This window comes from Prinia subflava, chromosome 3 (genome assembly GCF_021018805.1).
Source record: "Prinia subflava isolate CZ2003 ecotype Zambia chromosome 3, Cam_Psub_1.2, whole genome shotgun sequence".
NCBI lineage: Eukaryota > Metazoa > Chordata > Aves > Passeriformes > Cisticolidae > Prinia > Prinia subflava.
The window spans coordinates 1654510-1678548 of record NC_086249.1 but is presented as its reverse complement, the minus strand read 5'-3'; the positions used below and the strand labels follow the sequence as shown (position 1 = coordinate 1678548).

General features: G+C 41.6%; 1 long non-coding RNA gene across 1 annotated transcript; it reads left to right on the top strand.

Annotated features, from left to right (window-relative positions):
* Window positions 1-11147: 11147 nt before the first annotated feature.
* LOC134548556 (uncharacterized) lies at window positions 11148-23096 on the top strand. Its single transcript, XR_010079801.1, has 3 exons — window positions 11148-11817; window positions 20165-20307; window positions 22211-23096. It is a non-coding gene; the product is annotated as an uncharacterized LOC134548556 (long non-coding RNA).
* Window positions 23097-24039: the final 943 nt, after the last annotated feature.

Sequence of the window (24039 nt, the reverse complement as noted above, 5' to 3'; positions counted from 1 at the left end):
ATTGTTTATTAAATGCTGACAGGTCTATCAGCATCTGTGGCTCCCCTCAAGGCTGGAAACACAGAAGAAAATTAGGTCCCCCAGGATGCTGCCAGATCTCCTTTAACAGAGGATCTCAAACACACAGCAGCCTCACTTTTAAACATCAAGGCACCAATACACAGTGGTACAATTCTACCAGGGTCAGAAATTCTATCAGAAAACAAATGTTCAGAGCTGCAAGACTATCAGCCGTTCAGGAGTTGTGTACTTGTCTTGTATTTGCTTTTTTGCAAAGCACAGAGCTTGCCCCGCAAGAAGCTAAAAGATACCAAATAACTGTGTCTGTCTTCCATGAAGCCCCAGACTGGGAGCTTCATGTACTGCTCCCAGTACATGAGTGGAGCTGCATGTACTGTGGGTAACAATTTAGTTCCAGAAAACAGGCTTTTTCAGGTTCTCAGAAACAGCTGAAACTACAAATTTCTCCTATGTCATCCAAACCAAGGAAGTGCGTGAATAAACTTTTTAGTTTTTAAGAACTTACAGCTTAAACCTTAGAAGGAAAAAAGCCTTTAATAATTGAGACTTTCATTCACATTTCTCATCAGGCCTTCTGGAATTGGTCCTTATTCTAAAGGACTGCAGGAGTATGAGAGGACTTTGAGCCCTCTGCCACATGGATTCTGTGAAGAGAGGCATGCAAAGGTGCTAGAGCTCCTGCACAGGAACTGTCATCTTGTCCTATAAAACACAAAGCAAAAATATTCGCCAATACCAATGAATCTGTCTCTCTGTAAGCATTGTAGGACAGACATAGACTGACTCTATACAGCATAGGAAATGGGGCAGGCCTTGTTACTGTTTGTAATATTAGTAGAAAACTCACTGGACTTTTGTGGTGCTTGGTTTATTTGCAGAATTCTACAACACCAGCAGCATTTTTGTCTTATCCTTCTACCTGATCCAGTTTGGGAACAGATGCATAATCTACATAATATTGAACCTTTTGCTTTGGTTTTGCAACTAGGAGAAAAATCCAAAGCTATTCCTGGCCTGGGATTTTTTTCATTTGTCAGACCAAGCAGGAAAGTTTTGGTTTTGCCCTATTTACCACTAATTGGCTCTCCTATTCCAGACTGTTAATGACCCCCCAGGAATTTTGGTTGAGTTCCTGTCCTCTTGGACTCTTGCTTGTGCTGCTACTCATCCTTGCTGGGTGACCCACCTCACTGAGCAGCTCTGCCTGGGGCATGGCAGCAGCTTGCAGGAATAAAATGTCATCTTGCCCAAGGTGCTACAGCTGCTCTGAGCCTGTGCTTTTAGTTTTCCTGTGTTTCCAGTTAAACACAGAAGTAGATTCCAACTCAGTTGTTTTGGGATGAGAATACCCTCTATACCAGCATTTTGTGAGACAGATGCCAATTCATAGTTTTTAAAAATCAGTTCTACCATCAGCATATCTAAGGATTATGTTTCTGTACTAAATATATAAGTTGGAGTAAATGACACCTAAAGCCTGACCCTTTAGAAGGGGACATTGCCCCCAGCTCTCATTTATACAACTAAACCAACAAAATACAACTATCTGTCTTGAATCATTGGAGGTTTAAATGTTGTTCAAAAATCTATTAAGCACAAATTAGAATTGGTGTTAATTAGGCTTGCAATTGCATCTCCACAGATGATTACCATATGGGGAAATCATGTCTTTCTGAAGAGGCTGACAGCTTGAACAGAAATGAAAATAGGAACAATAAAGGATATGGCTATACATCAAAACTTTATGTGGTAGCACAGGCATGTGGCTGGATAAAAGAAAGTAAAGGAAGAGGTAGATTTTCAGAGGTGAGCTTACAAGCAACCCAAAGTGTGGAAGATTTCCATCTACTCAGGGGAGACAGCTACCAGGAAATTCACTCAGCCTCACCTAAAGAAGATTACACAGTGATTATATGATCTCTTCTCTCTGAAAGGGAGGGGGATGCAAAACACTTCCAGCAGTGGCACAGGACTTGTCTCCTACTGTGACCCACAGGTGACTGACTGCAGTTAACTGTTTGTAGATCCCATCATCTGCTCTGTAAGGCAGTGATGGCTTTTCTTCCCATCCCATGGAAAGATCAGAATGTTTTGATCCAAAAGAATGCTTTATACAGTCCTCCAGTAAACCAGAGACTGGTACACAGCTTTCTTTTCCCTTTTTTATCCTTTATTATTTAAAGTTTTGATTTAAAAAAATTAAAACAAAACAAGCAGAAACAACAACAATAACGACAACAAAAATCAGAAAAACCTTCCTACGCCTATTTTTAGTGTTTGCTTTTACCTGTCCCCCCCTTAGGCATGGATGCAAACCCACAGCCATGATGGGAAGGCGGCGTGGTCTAGAGAGCTCTTCCATATGGAGTCCTCACTTTGCTCTTCTTCCCACCACAGCAACTTTTATAAAGTCAGCATGTGAATATCTGTTAAAAAAACCCCAGCAAGTCTCAAAAACGATCCCACACTGGAATGTCCTCCCAAGGCTGGCAGGGAATGTGAATGGGAGTCTCATAAACACAGAGACTGACCCTTCAAGAGACTTAAACCTTCAGCATTACACAGATGCTCCCAATGGGGCATCTAGTGTAACACTGTATACACCAGCTAACAAAAGCAGAAGCAGTGGGTATGTGACTTGAGAGTAAGGTTGATGGTAAATGCTTTGGGGTTATCTCCAAGAACATCGATGACACCACGGACATTTTTCAAAGAGCAAAGCACATGAGAGCTTTTCACTTATCCACCAAGAGAATAAAGGAAATAGAAGCTGCTGGTAAGGTGTTCAAAGCAGAGAACCAGTCCACAGTTTGCAGGCAGACCAAACCAGTCTCTAAAAAGGGATCATTTAGCCTGGAAAGAGGGAATAAAGTCATGTCAGGAAAAACAAAGTGAATAAAGAAGTTATATTTTAAAGGTTTTTTTCCCTACAAAAGGAAGAGAAGAAACACCCCATAATAGTTATTATTTGATAAACCTTTAAGGCAATAAGCTGCTTTTATGTAATTATCCTTAACATTGCTTTGCAAAGGGGAGGGCAGAACTCTGAGCATTGTGCCCAGTCAGCCCTCTGCAGCCTGCTGCTGCCACACCCAGAGATAAGCAGGGAGGAAGGATTGAGTATGCTCTGTTCATCTATCCTTGGAGGTTACCTGGAAAATCTTACTTCTGAAATATTAGTGAGGGATGTGCATGACCCACAGAGCAGAGGTTCTGCAGCTTCACTGCTCAGCACCTATTCAAGAACTGTCTTGTATCAAGTACAGCTGCCTGTGAACAAACTTGAAAACTATGCACTGTTCCTCTCCAGATGGAGCACTGCAACACCCCTTGTAATGAAATAAAAACCTGATTAGCTGTGATGACCAGTATGTTTCATAAGCACTTAACAAAATTTCCCACTCTTTAGTTACTTGTGTGCAAAAAGCAGGTGATTTTAGAACATGAAAAACTTGGTCATGGGGACAAAACCGCACAAGACAACCCAATGAAAAACAGGAGAGCTGTTCAGCCCTGTAATACAGAAAACCAAAGATGAGAATTCTCTAACACTCATATGAACCTCTCATGAACATTTCTTAAACCAGCTCTAGTTAACTAAGCCTCCTGACATACAATGGTTGGGGTCTGTCTCTGTTCTGCCCTGGGAAATGGGAAATCTCAAATTTAGCAAAGATCAGTCATCAAACAGAGGATGCATTCAGGGACCAAATTTGAAAATCAGAAATATTTTTCCAGCTTTACATGAACGATCACACAAAATCCCACATAAAATTAATGCTGAAAAACCAGAACTGGTACAGCAAAATGCCATTACTTACTATGTTCTTGGCTGCATTTTCCAAGACCATCAGCTGTTTCACACATCTGGGATTATTTGATCATTTCAGGATATCTGGTGTCTCCAGTGTGCTTGCCTCAAAACCCTGCCACTCTGAGCTTTCAGCTTGGAAAGGCCTAATGAAAACTTGATTCAAATTAAAGAAGCAGCTCAGCCCACTAGCAACAGCAATACTAACTGCTCTACATCCATATCAGTTGGATCCCACTTTGGAATGCTTTTGAGGCTGGGAGGAAGGAGCAAAAGATTCGGAGAAAGACAAAAGACCAAACTTGGCTTCAGTCTGAGTCAGCAACAACAGCTCAGATACAAGTCTGTGTGAAACTGTAGAAATGGAAAGAAGTCTTATCCACCTGTGTTTATAGGGTCTTTCCAAGGGCAGGACAAAGAACTGACAGCAAACTACTCTAGTTTAAAGGTTTTTGGTTGATTCCAACTGATTAAATCTCATTTGCAGCTGCCTTCCAAATACCATATGGAAAAACAGGGCTCTCCTGAGCATCAGCAAGAAAGACCAAAGCAACCACAGCCTACCAAGCAAGTGTCAGCTCAGTAAAGCTGCCATAAAATATGCAGACCACAAACAGTTGATATCATTCTAAGAGGGAAGACTGCCAGCTTAACTTGGGTTCAGGGCAGTGGTTTAGAGACAAAGATCCTGTGCAGGGTAGCACAGACTGAATTCAGTGAAGGCTAACTTGCCTTCTTGGTAAGTTATTCTAAGTCCTCTGGGACTATAAGCTCCCTCAGGTTGCTGCCACATTAGGGGTCCTCACAGAACACACAAGTGATGGTTTGGTCAGTGCTGATCTGCTGCCTTGATCAGCAACTGAGCTCTGGAAAAGCAGGTTGGCTGCAGCTGGGAATTGCTGGCCTGCAAAGGATCATCCCATGGGGCAGCCCACATCACCCTGGTCATTTCACCTGCACTGGCAGCAGGTGTCCTCTCAGCAAGACCCCTATCCTCACCTTGCCATGGGTAGGGAGGCCAAGCTCACTCCCCAGTGATGACAGGGCAGGCCAGTTTGGCCAAGAAGGGACGCCCTGGCCTTGGTGGGTGCTCACTTCTGGCACACGCAGCGCTGTACTGGTCCTCCAAATGGCACAGGCAGGAAGGGTGCTTGGCACTGCTCAGTGCCAAGGGTGGAAACACGGCAGCTGCCAAACTGACATCTTCCAGTGCCTCCTGAGCAGACAGAACCACACAGATAAATGTGTTCTGTGGTTTCAGGGTCTGAGAGTTCACCTCATAACTTATTATGGAAAGTGGTTTCGTGACCTACTCCTCTGCAGAAGACATCAACTACTGGTACAGCCTTTGTTTCTTAAAGGAAGGCTGAAAAAATGCAGTCCTATTCCAACTGTCAGCATAAGGTTTGACATTTACTTGCTTTGAAATTTTTTCTTGATATCATGCTGGAAATCTTATGGCTATCACTTTCAAAAAGCAACCTGTTAACAGATATATCGACACATTGCTGAGGAATCTGCTGCAAGGTGTTTCTAGAGGCAGTATGTTGTAGTCAGGGTGCTTTCTGCAGAAAGCTGGCTGATCATCACCCTGAACACTTACTAGGTTGAAGAACATCCAGCCATTGAACAACCCCTAAGTGTGTCCCAGGACTGATCATCGCCCAGTCTTGAAAAATTTTGATCTAGGTAAACTCCTTCAACACTAACCCTTTCCTTCACCACTAACCCTTTCCTTCACAACTCCCTCCAAAACTGCCATCTACCCACACAGTCACCAAGGTCCGATCTTATCTTTAATATTCAATAAGCTCTGCTCCCAGGACCTCAGATCAAGTCTCACCCCAGTCTAGTAAATCCTTGCCAGCAGTGACAGTAAGCACCATTGCTCACAGTAAAACATTTTTTGGTAGTAATAACTGGCTATTATCCACCCAAACACATATCACTTCCCAAGTTATCACACCAATCTGCAGTTTGCCTCTCTGCTGGGGCTGCTGGTGACAGTCCATACCCACTGGAGACTGCAGTGATATGACCAGCTCATTTCACATGAGCCACTGAATCACTATCCAAGGACAACTGACTTTCTAGTTGGCACTCCATCTCAGGAACACTCACATAAAACCCCATATACTCTAAGTTAAACTTCATCTGAACACTACCCACATAAATAACTATGGATGCTAATGAAAGGGAGATGTCAACACTAAAAGGTGTTGAAAATTGTTTTAGGAATAATGAATACTTTGGGGATTAGCAGTAGCATATGGTACCTTTCACCTCCAATTTACTGATACAAATCCAGCTAGAGCAGCATGGATAAAAACCTTTACCATCTGGTGACTTATTACTTTATGGAAAATAAACAGCTGTTTATATCTCACACACACAGAATCCACCACCATAACTGGAAGTCTTGTTGGCTTTCTCAGTAGACAGATCAAAGAGGGGTAGAACACCCTTCTCTTCCCTGAGTATAACCAGTCTATTTACCTGAGAAGTGAGGACAGCTGAATGCCAAATAATAGTACCACCCAATACCAGAAATTAAAATATGATCTACCACTGTATTAGGATACAACATGATTAATGGCTTTCAACTCAAAATCTCATTTACTTCTTTCCTTCATCACAACTCCTCAAGGCAGAAGGTGTTACAACATTCTCCTTTCCTAAAAGCTTTATCTAGCTTCTTAGATCATTGCTGCTATAGCAGTGCTATTTTAAAATAATTCACATTTAGCAGCTCTCATATCACCCATAACAAGGAAGACTGCAGTACTCGGCTTCTGGGAGTTCTTTTGAACATTATGCTTTTTTATATTCAAGGTTATTTTTATTCATTTTTACCATCCAAGTTCGAGTTACCTGGTTTGTTTAGAAATTTGCTCTCTCATGCTCCAGTTTCTCCCTATGAGTTAGATTTTTTTTTCTAAAAGAAGTATCATTAGTATTGTAGGAAACATGCAAGCAGTTACTATCAGTTTTAAAATTAATAGCAATAGGTACATAAATGTCCTCTGAATTTCCTGCAAATTTATCACTTGGAAATGTGGAAATCACTTTTTATATGTCTAGCAGAAGTTACTAGCTGTTTAATATATCTAATCTTTCTTAGTGACATACTGGATCTTCTCTGAATAACTTGGAACTGGGACAGTCAGAAGACAACTTGCTTGTCTTCTTTAAAGCTCTATTTTTATCCCAGAGTAAGTAGTGTGTTTTTGGCTAAGGCTGAATGCAGCTACTTTCACATCATGTAAGGACCAGGAACACAAATCGCATCAGAGAAATCTCTTAAGTTTCCTTGGCAAATCTGCACCTGTTGTTTTGTAGCCTCTTAATGAAAAAAAACCCCAATAAGTGTTCTTATTTCATTACCCCATGTACACTTTAAGCACTACTGATCAGAGGCATGACAATGCAAAACAGAGACTTTCTATTCCTTCTGCTTTGTCTTTTTTAGCAGGATGATCAACACACACCAAGTAAGACAAAGCTAGAAATAACTCAAAGGGATTGAGATCTGCCAGAAACACCATCTTACAAATCTTGTTATATCTTTTGATACCCTAGTCACACCAGGTCCCTGGTCTGACCACCTGTGTCTGGATACATTGTCTGGCAGGGCTCCCCAAAGAACATTTCCATGCATCTGCTAAACTTCTCCAGGTATCTTTGGACTTTTATCCTTGCTCTGAGAAATACACATATATTAAAATAAAGCATCAGTGACTACTTAGTCAGCAAACATTTGCAGCCAAAAGTAGCCCTGTACAAGAGAGAACAGTCTGCATTACATCAAAGTGACCAAGCTCCAGACCCCAGTTTAAACACGCTGTGCACCTTGGTCTCTGGAATGACTTCTCCCTTCCAGCTCTTGCATGTTATTAACTATACAGCTGCTGAACTACAGTGGAATTCCTGGGTGTAGGAATGTGGAAAGTTTCAAGGAGTGCCCCTCTAAAAATGAAGTGCAGTGCATGAAGAGTTACTCAAGAATTTCAAGGACCAGAAAGTGCAGGGGCCCAGACGCCTGCCTTATCTGCATGGCCTGATAGAAAGACAGCCCAGTTTAGGATTTTCTTGACACTTGTCCGTGTAAGATTTCAATCCACAGCCTTTGTCCTTCAGATTCTTCCATGTATTTGTGGCACAGACACAAATTAATGCTTAATTTGAGCCTTACTTTCAGGTAGTCCTGACAAGTTTCCTGTCACTCATCAAAACAAATGGCTTCTTGAAGGACCTCTGTCAGCTGGGACACTGCTCTAGCAAGTTTAACAACAACAAAATAAACACAAAACCAGAACGAAAAAGCAACCATTGGACACATGTTTAAATACAATTACAAGCTGGCTGAAACTAGATGGAGTCCTAGAAAATCAATAAAGGGATGATGTTTGCTTTGAAATGGACCACAAAGCATCAACATAAGCTTGTGCTGTTCTAAACAAAAGGTAAATCAGAGGGACAGGAGGTACCAGGGACTCGCTGTCATCCCCACAAAGCAGCTCAATCCAGGGTGCAGTGGCATTTGCAAGGCAAACCAGGTCTTTTATTGGATGCTGTATAAAACCAGGCCAAAGATGCCAAGAAGTTTGGCAAGGTGTCCAATTCACAGGGTCTAAGTGACCAGTGGCTTACCAAAATTTGCAGCTCCTCTGGGACCATGCTTTCCAAAAGCCAGAAAAATGCTCAGAAAAACCACCTGGAATTCATGATTAGCACATCTGCACATTGCAAAGACCCCTGCAGTAAAGTCTCAGAAGCCTTGTGGTCCATGTTGGAGCATAGATTACCATAACCATGGATGCAGTAACATTCTTCTGGATGAGCTTAAACCCAGAGTTCAGACCAAAGTGCTAGTCACTGGATTTACATTTGCAGTAACAGACAAGGAAAACTGCCTCTAACTTTGTAATCAGCAAGCTTCCTCATTGTCAGAGGAGGAATCAGCCTGTGGAACTACCCTGCTATGCCTTGTTAACTTTTTTAGCTCAGTCTCCAAGTGTGGAAGGGGAATAAATAAATAAGTAAAGTAAAATATCAAATGCAGATTTTTTTTAAAAAACGAAATGCAACTACTATAGCAGACTTCAGTGTTATTAGATGTACCAGAAAACACTCAGAGAAAAAAAGGGGTGTGTTCTAAGGCTATATTATCTATTTCTTTCTGGTTTTCCCACCCCAGTTTCTCCTTTAGTTTCTGATTTTTTGCTCCTTTAATTTTCTCAATTCTCCCACTTCTTAGCTGCACTTCTTGTAGTATGAATAAACTAGTATAATCTTTCATTTTCTCCCTTAGTAAAGTGGGACTTGAAGGAGTGTTGCACACTGGATGCAGCTGATTTTCTCATTTCCTATCTCAGGTGTCTCAACTTTCAACAATACTTTGTATCCCCTTAAATACAGTTGCCTTTCCTTGATCAGATTGTTATGCTCCAATGTTGTTATTATCATGAGCTAATAATTGAAAATAAGGACTAAAATGTCTGTGTTGCTATTTACTTGTTATAAGAGAATCTGTCTGAAACTGGAGGCCTCTTCATCTTACATACAAAGACATTTAACAGTTTCCTGTGACCTGACAACGAAGTTAGAAGAACTGGAAAACAAATGAGAAAGCTTAGGCATTTAAGCGCACAGTGGTTCTGGAGGAGTTGCTCAGATTCTGGACTCACATCCACTTGGAGTCCTCAAACCCAAATACTCTTCCCCTCTTTAGCTTTCTAAAATGGGACACCTTGACTTCCCCTCCAAGAGAGAAATATGATGGCCACCCTTGAAGGCATCTGACAGCAACACCTTTTAGCATGAGCACGTATGTGGACTTCATCCTTGTCCTCATCTACACCCCTGACCGAGCTGACCACACCAAACTGACACCCTGCTTCAGCCATCACCATCTGTCCTCAGCTGCTTTTGGCAATTCTGCTTTACAGTCTGTGTGACTACCATGATACAGATGAGCCTCAGGGTGCAGAAACACTTACATGAGACTGGATTTACTCAGCATAAAAATCAGGAGATCTGTGTAATACACATAAAAATCATAACTTTGTACACACAGGGAGCTACCCCAGCCAGCAAGTGTGCACTGTCCTGTTCTCTGAAACAGAGATGGAAGGCAGCACCAAAAGGAACAAAGTTCTTGAAAGTTAATGCATGCACATTCTGCTGGAAGTTTTCTCAGTGACTGACATTCTTAACTCTGTTAGATTCTGAAGGGGCTTCTTCCCTCAAAAAGTGTGAATTACACTACTCAAATGTGAATTTCACAAACTGTTCACAAAGGAAATAGGTTTTGATTCATCTTTTATCAGCTCCTGGGTCCTGACCTGAGTTTCACTTTGATTTTTTTCCAGACATTCTGTAATGGTTTTCAATACAAAGTGGTCAAAAATGATCTTGGATTCTTCTGTAAAGATATCACACTTGTGTCACTGACCACAGCATTTTTTGTGTGGGTCTCATCTCCAGTCTGTGCCTGCTATTTCTTTCTTTGCAATACCTATAGAATCTGATCTCTCACATCAGCTTGATATTTTTTCTTTCATCCCCATCACCACTGGCCTTTCTATACTCATCGCATTTCCTTGGAGCTATTCAGTGTAGCACTATTTAGATAGTTACCCTAAGCAACAGCTTCAATTACACTTCCTTCACTGATCAATCATCCTCATAAGCCTGGGAGCTCTACCAGGACTCATCCTCTGCCTCCAGGAGCATGCTTACTTGTCTTCCACTGTACTGCTTCACAGTACAAGCAGGAACCGTGATAGGTTCGTGTGATCTCAGAGTGCAAAAAGTACTCGAGGGGACAAGAGTTTAATCATACAACAAATGCACCTTTATTGAGTGCCAACAACACTTGCAATAGAGGGAATGAGAAAGGAAAAATAGGATACAGAGCGAGGAAAGGGGGCCAGGGGGATACAGCTACCAATGGCAGAGGCGTCCTCGTGGCGTGGCGTCCGGCCAATGGATCCGTCTTCTGTCCGTGGGGAGATCTCAAAGTGTGAGTCACAGGGGGAAGCTTTTATAGTCATTTCAGAAGCGGGGGCACCTGGCCAACACAGGTAAAAGCGGGGGGCACCTGGCCAACGTGGGCAGGATCGGGAGGGAGCACACGAAAGTCATTGTGAGGAGCCCCGTTGCTCTGGGAACCAGGTGCAACCGTTTAGATCGAGCAGGTCTGGGCCAAGCAGGTCTGGGCCTGGTTGCAGGTAAGCACAGGCTGTCCAGCCGTCCATTGTCTTTGTACAAGTTCCCATGGGAGCCAGCTCCGGTCCAGTAGTCACACCTGCAGTTCAGTGCTTGGCACACACACACACCGTGGGTTAGGCCCAAGCCCCTTGCACACAGTCCCTTCCTTGACAGGGGACCTTGACGAAGGTCGTGAGGCAAAACCAGGGACCCTCGGGCCCCGACTCTCACACCACCCCATCCCATTTAGTGCCCCACCCTTTGTTCTCCCACTCTCTGTACTACCTCCAATGGAAAACTCTTGTCCACAGCTACCTGTGGAGATTTCCCTGTCTTCCTTTTTGAAACACTTTTAATGACTGGGGGGATTTTCCACCCTGACCCCACAGACATGCTTTCCCAGTAGGAAATCTACCCTATAGATGTATCCCATGAGTACTGCTGACTTAAAAAATCCCACCAATCCAAACTTAAGAAACCAAGAAGAGAAAGTTTAACTTCCTTTTAATAACACAGAGAAGAGTATCCAATTTCTAGTTTTTTTTATATAGCTATAAACACACCAGCCTCATATTCTGAAATTGTGTCTGGCCTTGACATTTAGTTTACAGAATTACGTTTAATTTCCTCTGCCCTGAGCCACATTCCTAGCTGTCACAAGGTTTCTGTGTTATTCTAGGCAAGCTGCTAAGTTCCTAAATATCTGGAAGTCTGGAGCTCCTACTTCCTCTTCAATAGAACCAAGAGAAGTACTCAGCTTTCTCACATTAATGGTAGGCCAAACAATAGTGATCTGTATGCCTTTTCCTCAATCTATTAATTGTTCTTGTCCAATAATTAGGCAAGCATAATGTTGTTGCCTCATTTAGGTGCTGAAGAGATCCATTATCTCTTGAGGAAGGCTCACACGTAAGCTGTACAAATGAATCGTAGTAAAAGAGCAAAACTAAAACCCAACAAAAGCCATTAAATCTGGCCAACAATAAACAGAAAAGCAAAGCAGAGAAACACCTCAAACCTTAATTTTGCAGGACAAATATAGATTCATGAAAGACTGTATAATCTATAAACATTTATTACTTCTCCTCCAAATTATATGTAGAAAATTCTCTGCATTCACCTCTTGTCTCACTAACCATGGTGTCAGGGTCTCACACTGTCAAGTGGCATAAGGGGTACCAGTTGTCTTAGACTAAAACTGCATGCTGAACTAGCAGCACAAGGGCTCATTAGAAAGAATGAAGGAGAAAACCTGGCCAAACTTCTCTTCAGTTTTCATTTATCCTTTAAGGACAATCAGGAGAGCAGATGGTCTATCATTCCTGCACAGCTTCTGAGTAAAGAAAGCTGATCCATTTATTTAATAGTCTTACCTCCTGTCAGTCCTGTCTTTGGCAAATGGCATATTGCAAGCTTTCCCCTTAGACTGCTTTCCTGACAGGCTTGGAAAAATTTAAGCTTTCCTGTCAGTCAGATGAGTCCCTTTATCCCATTTGGCAGCAAACCAGCAAGTCTGTAAAAATAGACTGCCATCTGACTAAGCAACTGAGAGACTGTAGGACATGCTGGAATGCAACCAACCTGAAAGCTAGCTAAACAGCTGATGCCTTCCCAGCAACACCTGCTGGCTGCTCATAAAGTACAGGAGACTTCCTTCAATTGTGCACTTAAAAGTACATGCTTAAAGTGGGCATTTGCTTTGTCTTCTTTGGTGTGAGGATGTGTATGTGTGTGTTTTTGTGGCTATACTACAGCTTCCTGATTTTAAAGGTTTGTTAACTTGAGCCTTCCCCTTGAGTTCTCTCTAGAAAATCTCATGCTACTTCCTTTTCACTTTTGGTGCTGTGGGACAAAAGGGAAAGATAACAGGCTCAAACTCAGAAGAGTTCAGAAGGCCTAAAAGACTTCTACATCAAGACTGTTTGATGTAGTGCATCCCAGTTCAGCATACAGGAATGAGCATTGTTGGCTATTAGGCAGGCAGCAGACAAATATGGACCAGTCTTTGTAAAAGTGAAGTATTTAGTAGTATTAAGAGTTTTTGGGTATTACAGATAAAAAATTTTCCATCTAAAATAAATTAAACTCGCTCCATGCAAATCAATCACTACCACAAGCTAGAAAGAGTCAATAAAGTAACTCAAGTGAAAGAGACTCCTCCTTCTTATCAATATCTACTTCACCAGTTTAGTCTAGATGACTAAAACAGGGTAACCTTGAATAAAGAAGTGTAAATGACTTGGTAGCATGAATATATTCTTTTACTTCAGGCTGAATAATAAAATGGGATGGCTTCAAATCAATAAAATGATTCCACAACTACCAAATTTTGCAACTAATAATCCCTGAGAAATTTTTGAGGTATGTATGCGGGCTCTGCCTCTCTGTCTGAACTTCACATTTTTGATCAAGGGAAAGACTCACTTGCATTTCCAACAGTCTTTCTACTCCCTCACTCTCAAATGTATTTAAGCAGATAACCTACAGCACACTCTGCTGGAATTTCTAGGCTGGTACTTAACTGAGAATTTTTTCACTCATGCTTTTCCAAGTAATTTACTTTTATACCTATACAAATGGTTATTCTAATTAAAAGTCCTATATTATTGTTAACATCGTTCCCTAGAGATGCATTAGAAAAGGTACCTGCACTTCAAAGAATGAGCATACTATTTTAATTAGAAGAAAGCACCAGTATGGGAGAATAGGGAAGGAAATCTCAGGGAAGTAGTCAATACCTACTGTCTTAAGGACAGGGCACAGACTAGACTGTTACCTCTAGAGTGCTCCTTAATTTTAATTAATGCTATATCAAATATGAGAGGAAGAACCATTTTCCAAGAGAAAAGTAGAGATGCAGTATTCATTTAATTCACTTGTATCGCGATTATCCACACTGAAGGGAAGAGTGGAACAAAGAAAGTTCCTAAATTTTTCTGTTAGCCGCTCCATTATTTTATTCTTATTATTGTCTTAAAGACATACCATGGTACTCTACAAGACTAGGTGATCAATTAATTGAATACATCTCCAGAAAACAACCATGTATTTACAGTTTCACAGAAAAAAACGTTAACTGTAGAGAAAAATGTGTGTCTCAGTCCTCTACTGAAGTCTTTGAGAAAAGAAACACATCTCCAAGATATAACTATACTTATATTAGGAAAATTTACTGCTCTTTACTTATTAAACTCCTCAACAGAAAAATTCTGACTGGAAATTGTGCATCACTGACTTGTCCTGTGAATACTGTTAGAAGGGAGAGAAAGCTGTTCACCATTTTGCAACTGGGCCCAACTCATTTGCCACCATGCAGGAGTTTTGTTTGCTTGGTTTCTTTTTAAAAACTGAAAATATCATCCTTTTGCAAACAAATGGTAGCAACAGGTTTGATACAAACATTACATTTAAAGTCTTCCTGTTTTGCCCCCTCCCCACATAGTTTCACTAGATGGCAAATGTTTCAGATCTTGCAGAGATATGTCCTTAGATCCCAGAGCAGACAGGCAAGGTTCAAACTAACTCCCTTTTAAACATGGTGATTAGTTCTTGGACTCGACTTTTTTTAATTGAGATATCAAAAAAGGAGTCCTCCAAGGATCAAATTTTACTACCCAGGACTGGAAAGTCTGTAAAGAGCAAATGTATATACTAAAAAAGAAGAGATGCCTAAATCACAGCAAGAACACAAGCTCCTCATTTCTCCAAATGATGCTCTAACCTTCTAGAAGGAAGGTCAGTTTAGGATTATTGTAGTATATGCTTTCCATTACCTTGGGGCCTCCTGTTCCCCCATGTGCTGTTTTTCCTCATAAATGCAGGGAGGACTATTCATTCCCCTTGTGGAGCTGCATGCAGTCTGATTTATTGCTGTTGTGTTGACAGAGATCAAATGAACATTTAGGGTAAAAAAACCTGTAGTTGCTAAGCTTATTATAGCAGGGGATGAGTGTGTGTGCGAGGAGAGATGAGAGTTGGCATGCTGGACTTGAACAGGAGATGTGAGCAAACCTGCACTAGTGGAATGACAAGGGTTTACTGCAATGCAAAAGCTGGCATGGCAACCTGAGTTGTACCTGTCTCCCAGACCAAAAAGATAGGAAATGTGAGCTGCTAAAACATCAGTAACATCTTCCCAGCTTCCAGCAGCACGAGCAAAAAGAGCACATCCTATTGCAAATTTTGCTCCATTTTTCTTTGAGCACCTATTTTTGGGATGTGTGCTTTCCAGTACCTTTTTTTCTGGGGTGTGTGCTTTCCATCAGCTGTGAAAGCATTTATCAGTGTGTTCTGAGAGGCACCTGAAAGCACAGGTAAAAGTGGGTGTTTGGTGGCCACACAAGTAATAACCATCCAGAACGTTTTATCCTACTCAAGCAAAGCTGAGCTTTCAGTCCTGACTGGCCCCCAACATTTTCCCCCTCAGTTACAGTGACCAGCAATGGCTGGACAAAAAGCTGTACTATAAGGAATTCTTTCTGCAGTCTGCAGGATAATTCTGTGAAGTGCTACCAATTTTCATGCAAGAAACTGAAATTCAGCAACCATGTTCAGTGTGGCAACATATAAAGCCCTGATTAAATAGCATATAGCTTAAAAAAACTCCACTGCTAAACTTGTCATTACTTCAGAAGAGTGTGTTTGAAGCAAGCAGTATTTGAGCTATGCCCTGCTGACCCATAAATCTGCTTCCCATGATAACTGTAAGGTTTACTTTACTTCCCAAGAAGTTCTATATGACCTTTGGCCATGCTAGGCCAATAAGTTGATGAAAGTAGCTTTTATTTCCTACATCACTACATAGCAGTGCAATCACTGCTCCACATCCTCATTCTGGTAACATTTAGGATGTTTTCCTTGAAGATTCTGGAAGACAAATTTTTCATGTTACTGGCACACACAGTGACATAATAATAATAACAACAATAATAAAATAACAACAACCAAAAACCCACAACAAAACATACAAAAAACCACCCCCAACTTAAAACCCCAAGCAACTAGGAAATCTTGCTGTCACAACCCACTTAAAAGAACAATAAATCCTAATTATCTCTTGTATCCACAGCTAAAAGCCTGTGGGAAAAAAATCACTGGAAAGAACAGAAGCCTCTCATTTCAGGTCTAAATCTAATTCCCAGAATTAGGGATTAAAACAAAGGCTTCCAGAACAAAAGCAAAAAACCTGTTTTGGTGAGTTAAAACCTTAGGTGAAGAACAGACAAACCAATACTGGTTCTTTCCACCTGAAGATGGTGGAGTACGGGGAAATTTCTTCACACAACATCCAGTTCCCCACAGGGCCCAAGACTTCAGAAATACACGTTGCACAGCACACATAAGAGAGGGATGAAGCGCCACCAGTGCTGCCTCTCAAAGACTCATCCCTTTGTTGCTTCCTGCAGTTCCATCCTTCAGCTAATTCCCCTCTCTTCTGAGCAGGGGTGCTGTCGATCTCAAAACTGCTAACTGCTCTCACAGCCTCTGTTTCCAGGACTGCTGGGTAGTTTAAAAGTAAAAGTAGTTGCTTCAAATTCTTTTCCAGGTTTTTACTGATCCAGCTTTTGACTTCTGCAAGCTCAGATCTCTTACAATAAATGAAGAATGCTTCTTGAAGTGTACTAAGCCCAAGAGATGTAGCATTTTAGGCAGTCTATAAAACATGTTACCAAAACTTGTTCTCCCCATAAAAAAAAAGCATTTGCCTTTACCATCTCTTGTTTTTATCCCTTAAAATCAGCCGTCTTACTTAACATTGTCCCATTTTGCCTGCATTCAAGTTAAAATTCTCCGTGTATTGATACAGACACTGCATGTATCAACTCTTTTCTTCAATTAAAAAAAATAAAACAAACAAACAAAATCTCTCAAACTAGAAAGAAAACCACTACCAAAAAAAAAAAAAAAAAAAAAAAAAAAAAAAAAAAAACACCAAAAAAAAACCCCTTCACTGAACACCCTCCAACAAAGCTAAATCCAACAAATGCAGCTTCAGGGAATCCCTACTTTAATTTCAATGAAGATTCTCAGTGTGTAAGACTCAACTGTAAGCTACTTGAGGGTGTTTGACAGCTTGCAAGCACAGAACCAAGAAAGATTTTGCATACTGCTTTATGAATGCCATCTGTGCATCCCATGTATTTCAAAAGAAAGGTTCAGGCAAACCACCAATGATCATGTAAGTCAGAGGATGGACAGTGTTGCTTTACCACAGTATCATCAGACAGATGTAGTGCTGGTGCAACCTGATGAGCAGTTTTGAGCTACAAAAGCCCTAAATGCAAGCTGACTAGTCAGGACTAGTCCTTCACTCAGCCATGACATTTCTGTGAGTGATATCACTAGAAAATGTTGAGCAGGAAACCTCTGCATAACTCTTTCTAGCCTTAACTTTTAAACATGGATTTTCTATCCTAATTGAAGATTAAAACAAGAAAGCCTGAAGTGACAAGCAGTTGGGGATTTTGATGCTTACGGGCTTGCTTCTGGCACCGTTTCTGTTACAATTACTGCTCACCTACCCATCACCTTCTCCACGGTGCAGCAGCACACAGGCTATCAGGTAAAAACTTGTTTGCTTGACCAAATGTACACCTGGCAGCCAAGCAAAAATCATTTACCTTCCAGTTTATCTGTTCCTCTCCATTAATTTATGGTGACACCAGTCTCATCCAGCACTGGAACTGGAACAGCTGTGATTGCTTTTTTTTCAATGCTGCTCTAAGAGAGGAGTAACAGCTCTGATTTGATCTGTCAGTAGAGTCATGGAATATCTTCAGTTGGAAGGAACACATTAGGATCGAGTCCAACTCACTTCTCCTCACAGAACTACCTGAAAATAAACCATTGTTTGCGTATCACTAAGAGTCTTGGTTAGACTCTGGTTGAATTCTGACAGGCTTGGTGCTGTGACGTCTTCCTTGGGTAACCCATTCCAGTGACCCCCCTCTCTGTGAGGGAGGGATTCCCCCCTCCCTCTCTATGAGGAATCTTTTCCTAATGTCCAGTCTGGACTGTGCACTGGAGATGCTGAAATCTGCACCCCATTCCTGCTGGCTCGATTATTTTTCAACCAGAATCATGACACACACAGAGCTGGGGCATCAGCCTGATGTCCTCGGAACCAGAGACCTGCACACAAGTGTGCCTGGAAATGCCCAAGCCGTGCTCTCTATGCAGTCTCAGCCTGTCAGCTGCTGCTCTGGGTCAGGACAGTCCCTGCTGAGGGCTGGCAGTGGGAGCTGAGCAGCCTCGACATCCCTGACCCAGCGCATCCCACAGGGAGGCAGTGGCTCCGGCACCAGGGCCGGGCTGGCACCATGAAAAGCAGCACAGCTACAGCATCATTCTTCTGTGCTAAGATACATAGGTAATACTGGCCATAATTTCACACTGTCTGCATACTAAAGTACCTTTTAACAAAGCCTTTTGCACATAATTAAGAAGTAATGATTGTCGCTTTGAGACAATCTGGAGTCAGGAGTTTGGGTATCTCAGAGCAGCAGGGGAGAAAATCCCCGCCTTGTTTATTACTTCCTATTTTATACTTCTAGCAAGGTGACCATGGATTGGAGAGTGGGCATCCCCACCTCTTACCCACATTGGCCAAAGAGGCTGTCATTCAATCCCCCCTTCTCTTGGAGAAGGCATTCATAATAATAGCAATATTTACAAAACAGGATCTTCTTGTTTACATTAACGAGCGTGAGAAGGTGCACCCTTCTACTTTAGTATGAACGCTCAGCAAACTAGGAAGATCTCATGGTGACAAATGATAACATGAATATATTCATATTATCATGAAATGATATTATGTGTTCATTTCGTAATATGAAACTGTGGTGTGGAAAATCATGCTATGAAATGCCATTGTTCACAAAAGAGACACCAGAGTCCTGCACCACTGTTTGAATAAAGGGAGAGAGTTCACTGGGGCATAACCCTGTGGGGTTTCCCTCTCAAAGTTTCAGAGGCCACAGCCTCCTTTTATCCTGAACTCCTAGCCACATCCTGCCCCACTGGCTGACGTACTAGGAAGGTACAGCCTTCCCCAAGGGCCTAGTACAAGTTCCCCCCCCCCAACCTGTCATTTTCCTCCAAAGTTTAGAAATTCCTGCAATAGACTTTGTGGAGCCACCCCTGTCCTATTACCCTAAAGCTCAGGAGTTCAAACACAGCTTCCCTTGCCCCAGGAGACAGCCCCACTACAGCCCAGAGACCGCAGGGTCTCTGTCCAAGGTGATTGCTGCATTCTTTTCCTAATGGTTGAGGCTGTTCCATGGTTTGTGGTGGAGTTTGCTCAGATGCTCTGAGGAGTTTCTGGGCTCTGGGAGTGCATGTGTAGGGGCGTGAGTTGTGTGTTGATTTTGGTTTGCTGACATGCAGGATTGACCCCAGGACACCCGTGACGTAAGGTTTGCTCTCTCACTCATTTATCGAGGGGTGGCTGAGGGTCTTTTGGGGATTTTGCAGCAACTGGACCGTGTGCTGTTGACTTTGCTTTGATTTCTGTGTGTGTGGCTGAAATTGCATCTGTGGGTGTGAAGTGCCCTCTTGTTTCAGTCTGAGCGATTGCAAGATTTGGTATGGGTTTAGGATTTTCATCACAGGCTCCAGACAGAGGAATACCAAGAAGCTCACCTCTAGATTGTATTCTGCAAGGCTGGAAGAGGTTTGAAGGTGAACATTTAACAGCTGATGTTGTCTCGTGCTAGCTTTGTGTACACTGTGTGTGCTGTCTGTGCACTGTGTGTATGCTGTGTGTCTGAGTGGAAGAGGAAAAAGGAGAAGGAGGAGAAGGACCAGAAACAGAAAATGGACTTTTAATGGACTCTGGGGCTACTTATTCAGTGTTAAATACCCACCAGGGAAAATTAAGCTAGCAAACTGTAAATGTTATTGGTGCAACTGGGAAAGTGGAAAAATATTCTCTAACCCCATTAACTTTAAATTTGGCAAACAGTGGATAACACACCAGTTTTTACATATGCCTGAGTGTCTGGTTCTTCTTTTAGGAAGAGACCTATATATTGGAGACTCAGATTGTATTTAAAGATGAAAAAAATGCAATTGTTGGTACCCAAGACTAAAGCCATTGAGGCAAGGAATTTTATGTTGCAGGGAACACTGGAACCAGACAATTGTGGAAGAATATCAGAAGCCACAGAAAATGAAGTAACACCCTTGGTCTGGGCTGGCAGAACTTCAGACTGTTTTGATGATCTCAGCCTGTAAGCATTACCCTAAAACCTGGATCAAAGCTGGTAAGGCAGAAACAATATATTTTAACTTTAGAAGGGGAATCAAAAGTCTAGTAGGAAATTTCAGGGAGTTTGGATTATTGATAGAATTTGAGTCAGAGTATAACACTCCTACTTTGCCAGTTAAAAAGGGGATGGAAAGTACAGGTTAGTACAAGATCTGTGAGAGATCGGTCAAATAGTCCAGGACATCCACCTTATTGAAGCCAATCCTTATACCCTGTTAACAGCCCTTATGGAATATCACCAGTGATTCACAGTGATATTTCTGAAGGATGCCTTCCTTTTCATGCCTCTAGATAAATAAAGTAAGAATATTTTTGCCATTGAGTGTGAAAGTCCTCAAACTGGCCAAAAGACTCAGCTTACCTGGATTGTGTTGCCCCAAGGATTTAAAATTAGTCCAGTGATTTTTGATAACCAATTGACAAAGGAATCAGGGACCTGGAAATAAGAGAGTCCTGAGGGGTTGGTCTTGCAGTATGTTGAAGACATCTTACTAGCAACTGAAACTAATGGAAAGTGCCTGGAACTGACTATCAGAGCCCATAATGGTAGCAAGAGCCTTGCAATGGCAGAGCAGAAAAAATGGAAGAGCAGGGAAGAAAAGTAAACATCTGGACCAACTCAAAATATGCTTTTAACATTGTTCATGTCCATGGGGCTACATGGGAGGAAAGAGGTCTATTAACAGAGCACAGGGATCTCCAAATAAATATGATCAAGAAATATTGTCCCTTCTTGATGCTTTCCAAATACCCAAAGCAGTGGCCATACTGCAATGCAAGGCACACCAGTGGGGTGTGGGGATTCCCAGATTCATGTAGGAAGCAGAGAAAGCTGCAAGAGAAGTTGTGCAACAGCATGTCAGCATTAATACATAAGAAAGTTATTTCACTTCCAGAAGTTAGCCCTGGATATCGTCAAGGTGATTCAAAATCAACTACTTAGCTCAAAGCCCAGAATAAAGAGGGTGGGTGGTTGGTGACTCCCATGACAACTATTTTGTGAATTGTGAAGGAGAAATATCAGCTAATCCACTGGGGAATCAGTGCAATGGTGACTGGTCTATGGACTCTGATACTCGGTGTCTGTATGACAGAAACTGTCAGGTCTGTTACAGAAAAATGCCTGGTATGTCTTAAAAATAATAATTTGAATTCAAAAAGACTGCCTCCAGGAATTACAAGAGAAGAAATACTCCTGGGGATTACTGGTAAGTTAGCATTTCTGAACTACCACCCCAACAAGGATACAAGTATTTCCTGTGATTAGCACATACCCTTTCCATGTGGCCTTTCCCTGCTAAACCAACAAGGATACAGAAGTCATCGAGGTACTCCTCAAAGAGTTCATACCCAGATTTGGGTGTCACCTGATAGGGGACCCTATTTTATAGCTGAAGTGTTACAGCAGCTTAGCAAGCAGTTGGGTATGAGTTGGGATTTACATAGTTTATGGAGACTGCAATCTAATGGATGTTAAGTGGATGAACCAAAGCTTAAAAGAACACACTAGCAAAATGTGTCAGGAAACTTTCCTGAAATGGCTACAGGATTTACCAGTAGCCTTGCTATGAATTTGAGTATAGGCCCAAACTAACCTGAAGGTGAGTCCATACGAGTTTATATTTGGGAGACCATTGCAACTTTCCCTGGGTTGGAGGAACAAATTGGGAATAAGGAATATTTAGAATAGAATAGAATAGAATAGAACAGAACAGAATAGAACAGAACAGAACAGAACAGAATAGAATAGAATAGAATAGAATAGAATAGAATAGAATAGAATAGAATAGAATAGAATAGAATAGAATAGAATATTTCATTATGGAAATCCTTGAATTAACTTAAAACTTTTATCATTCTCTCAGAACCTCTTACCATACACACTCCATTCATTTCAGCCCAGGGATCACATATATGTCAAGACCTGGAAATCTGAGCCACTTCAGGAGCACTGGGAAGAACGTTATCTGGTTCTGTTGACTACAAGAATGGCTGTGAAAGTGAAAGGAATTTGGATACATTGCACCCAAATTAAGAAGGTTCCGGACCCAGAATAGTCAGTGGAAAACACCAGATCCCTGCAGCTGAAAATTTCAGACAATTGTAAATGAGCAGCAAAATGTATGGACTCATGTTTATGGGAATCATTTTATCTTTAGGTGGAGGTGTTGAAGAAAATTGAATATTGACTTTAATCCAAGGGTTTGGCAAAATGTGTGATCTGTCCAGCATTACAGCCTGCCTCCCTATCCCCATAAATCTGTCAATGGTGATTCAATATGATAATCTGACTAATGTAATGGCAAAGGAACTTGGTAAGTAAAGAAATAATCTGAAGCCACAGAAAGGGTATTCCAGATTTTAAATAGATACTAAAATATTACAAAAGAGAATCCCCTTGACTCTATTATTGGCCAAAGAATAAGGGGTTTGTGGATATTAAGCATTGAAGAGAGAAGATTTTTGTGTACACACCCCAAATGTAACAGAAGATCTCCAAAGACAACAAAATAGAGCAAGTTGCTGACAGCAATGCTCCCCAAACAGCCTCTGCAACTAATTGGCTCAGGAAATGGGAGAATGGTTCTTGAAAGGATGGCTGGCTGTGGCACAGGAAAACATTACAATTGTGATTATAATTGTAATTATAATTGTAATAAATGTAAGCATTGCTATTGGTCATGTTCACAAAAGGATTGAGCTTAGTCTTGCAGGAATATGTGTACTGTAGATAAAACCTGAGTTGAGACTTATCAAATGGCCTTAAGGAATTTGAGACATTTCAAAGGGGGGAATTGATGCCAAGGGGTTAATTTAAAAACAAGGAGTTCTACGGCATGACTAAGTACTCTTAGCAAAGAAACAGGGTGTGCAGGAGCTGCTTACTGAGCAGGGACAGAAGGGAGATAAAGGAACCTTGGAGGGAAGTGCACATGGTTTGGGAATGCAGCCACAGCCCAAACAAGACTATGAAAGGGGCTGAATCAGAGGAGGGTTTTACGGTGATGAGCAATTATAATATGTATGAATTTCTGGGAATTGTGATGCACGTGCCTGTGGTGAACATGTGCAAGCAACGTGCCTGCAGAGGATGGGAATGCACACTGGATGGAGCTGTCTCCCACGGCCTGCAATTAATAATGCCTGGTTTGTGATGCTGCACTGGTGCAGAGTTCTACTTACCCAACTTGAACTCATTTTCGGAAACAACAGAACTGCCAGGATATCGACTTTAAATAATACTTCCAGCAACACTACAATGCATTCATTTAAAGAGCTGAATGTGGTTTATAGTCATTCTAAAATGACTCTAAAACTGAAGAATTGATCCAGCACGGCTTGCAGGGAGGTTTGTAGGGGCAGCATTACAGCATTTTCAACGCTGTCTAGAACACTTCCCACATTCGGCTCTTTGCTGGGAGTCAGAGCCAACAGTAGTGATTCAGCTAATGGAAATGTTTGAAAAGATGATCATGATTCTACTTCTTCTCTCATCTTGCCTTATTAACAAGAAGTAATGAAGAAAGAGTTGTGCAAATGCAGCTGTTTCTACAACGAAGATGATGTAGCATGTTTTCTTCAGGAGTATGGTCCAGTGACAGAGCAGAACAAGGGCTCTCAGACTATCTTGAATACATTTTCTATGTTTACAGCATGTTTCCAGAATCTTTAAATGATAAACAGTGCTTGCAAGAGTCACTTCAACAGAAATCCAACATAGTGGCAT